This window comes from Aplysia californica, unplaced genomic scaffold (assembly GCF_000002075.1).
Source record: "Aplysia californica isolate F4 #8 unplaced genomic scaffold, AplCal3.0 scaffold00246, whole genome shotgun sequence".
In the NCBI taxonomy this organism is placed as follows: Eukaryota; Metazoa; Mollusca; class Gastropoda; order Aplysiida; family Aplysiidae; genus Aplysia; species Aplysia californica.
The window spans coordinates 793,623-796,485 of NW_004797516.1; the positions used below are offsets into that span (position 1 = coordinate 793,623).

Here is a 2,863-nt window from a genome sequence, read left to right on the forward strand (position 1 = left end):
AATTGTCTCCCTGTGTGGTGGCAAAAGTTTGAATAATAATAATAGGAATAAATTATTGGACGAAAAGAGGGTATCTATGTGTGTTCCTTTTCGAAACCGCACAGAGCACGCTGTAGACTCTGAGGAGCAAGGATATTGCGTTACATACAGTATAACTATGCAATTATTATTGTAGCCTGTCATCTCTACGTCTAGTCAACCTCTATGAGACTATGAATAAAGTAGGCCTACTAGAGAAAAAGAAGATAAAGATGAGGAGAAACAAAATATATCACTGGAAAAAGAAAGTGGCGCTGAGTGTTAGCAGTCGGGTCTGCTCCTGATAAATCGGTAGAAAATAATCTTTATTAATCTGTAGCAAAAAGGTTTTGTAGGTAATTAAAATGATCCCATTTGTTAATCATTAGTCACAGTGTATGCAAATGTAATCCCTGTCTAGTCTACAACAGGATAGGGAAAAGTGGAAAGTGTTTGTTAGAGGTCTATATTAGGGCTGGGCAATGAGTCGCTTTAGCAAAAATCCAGATAATATGTTAGTGGACCTCTTCGGCAAATAATATGACATGAACCGCTTCGGCAAATGGGTTAGAACCACTTTAACAAACTGGTTACACCCACTTCGGCGAACGAGTCAGGCAAGAGAGTTAAAGAGTCTGAATTCGGATAATGTTTCATTGAGAATTATCCGGTTACCCTTATAGATTATCCGGATTTTGCCCACCTCTAGTCTATATCCTGACCCAGGGTGAGGAACGCAATGTTGATGAAAGCAGGAATATCACATCGGTCCTAGTCCTAGCCGTCCTGTTATTGTCGCCGGGGAGCACGGCCACAACTTTCACTAAAGGGAGAAAGTAAGTTGCCCTATTGCTGAAAGCTAAGTTTTTACTAGGATTAAGTCCATTGCGCTGTTGACGCTGAAACCAAGTGGCCGAACCTTGCAGTCGAAATTAAATTGTCTACGGTCACCAGTCATGGAGAAGTACAGTGGTAGTCTAATGGTCCGGTTACACGTATCGATAAATCAACAGGTGGACGCCTTACTAAACAGTTTCAGTATTACGAGGTCTGTCTCCGAATAAAGTTTCCCTGTCATGCTGTCCTCACATGATATAATTATAAATCACCTGGTATTTGGAGTGAACAGAAAGCCTATTCAAAAACCTATTCAATGTAGGAACCATTAAGTTCAAGATTTCTCCAGTTGATGTATACGCGCAGCGGTCAAAGACAGTGGTCAGTGGTCGTTTATCCAAAGTCCGGAGTGCTTTTCTCATAGCCTCTTGAATCTGGTCCTCGTCCTCAAATCGCCGACCTCGCAGCATTTCTTTCACCTTGGGGAAAGGCTGGAAGTTGCATGGGGCGAGATTGGACGAATAGGGCGGGTGTTCCAACAATTCCCACGAGTAGCCCTCAAAAAGCTCGTTCACAACTCTGGACTTGTGAACAGGCACGTTGTCATGATGCAGGATGACACCGTCTTCAGGCAAAGCGGGTCTTTTTTCCGAATCGTTGGTCGCAGCTTGTCTTTGAGGACGCGCCTGTAGTACTCACCATTGACAGTTACACCAGGCGTGACTAGCCAGCTCAGAAGTATGATGCCACTCATGTCGAGAACCCCCCCCCCCCCCCCCAATGTGCGTCACCTTTCTCTGCCTGTGTTTTCTGTGTGCACTTCATCATTCACGTCAGGCCTGCCACCTTCAACCTCCCTGATCCATTTCCTTACTGTTTGAATTTTAAAGAGGCATTATTTTCTTTTACTTTGAGTAGATCACCACGGGTTTCAGACTTGACAAGAAGAGTTGAAAATTTGATCACAACTCGGACATCGTAGCAAGAGAGAGAAGGTTACACCAATGTTTTGCTCTGCCATTTTCCTCGAATTTGCCTTGGACAAAGTGCACAAGAACACCGCACTTGACACGTCACCAATGCACATGCAATTTGGCGTTGAGATTTCTTATACATAATGTCATTACGTTACAAAATGTAGTGGCTGTCGGTTGCGTACTTTTGATTTTATGGAGGAGGGAAACTTTATTCTGAGAAAAACCTCTTACGTTAAAAAAAACAGGAACCCCCCCCCCCCCCCATATGGGAAGTGGTCGTTTTTACAGGAGATCGTGTCACGCTAGTGGCCGCGAGAGCAAGGGAAAAAAAGACAAACGGTGAGACAGAAACAATAAATGGACCCTAAAGAAAATAAGTAGGACCAACCAGTATAGCAACCTTCACTGAACCCTCCAAATATGTGTTCAAAATGTACTGGTATAATTAATTATAAGAAAGAAGAAGCGAACCACAACGTCACAAAAGCGCCCGCTAACCACACACGAGATCAGATGAGAGAGAAAGGAGAGGGGGTATTTGAAGACCAGGAGCAGGTGGCATTCCATAAGATTAAAAGTAAAAGCAGGGCAGAGAAAGAGGATGTATATTTTTTCAGTAAAGAAGAGAAGCACATCGACTCAATGACGGTCATTTAGTGCTGAGGAAAATGTAAGACAGACAGGGAAAATAAAGAGGTAGGACCTACCAGAGGCGCCCTCCCCCCCCCCCCCCCCACCCCTTCCCCAGCCTGAGGAAGAGACATTTGAGCATAGAAGAAATTTTGACACCACATAATGCTATTAATACGCATTCACATAATAGTCGAAATTGTCAAACTCCCACTTAATGCCACGGAGAAAAGAGGTTGTTTTAGTAGACACGTGGACGTCCTGGGCTGTGTCTTTATAAATAACATTGTACATGTCAGGGAACAAATGTAAGGCTGTCCCCGTCGGATTATGGGATTGGGCGCATAATTTAGCAACATTTGCATACTTTAAGATTCCCCGTGTATTTACTCGGTTTTTTT

The 2,863-nt window shown here is 43.5% G+C and overlaps 1 protein-coding gene across 1 annotated transcript in view; it reads right to left on the bottom strand.

Annotated features, from left to right (window-relative positions):
• LOC101860105 (fructosamine-3-kinase) overlaps window positions 1-1,259 on the bottom strand; it is a gene marked incomplete in the record, with an annotated part of 20,153 nt that extends 18,894 nt beyond the window's left edge. Inside the window, 1 exon segment of the mRNA XM_035970280.1 lies at window positions 1,165-1,259.
• Between the last annotated feature and the right edge of the window lie 1,604 nt (window positions 1,260-2,863).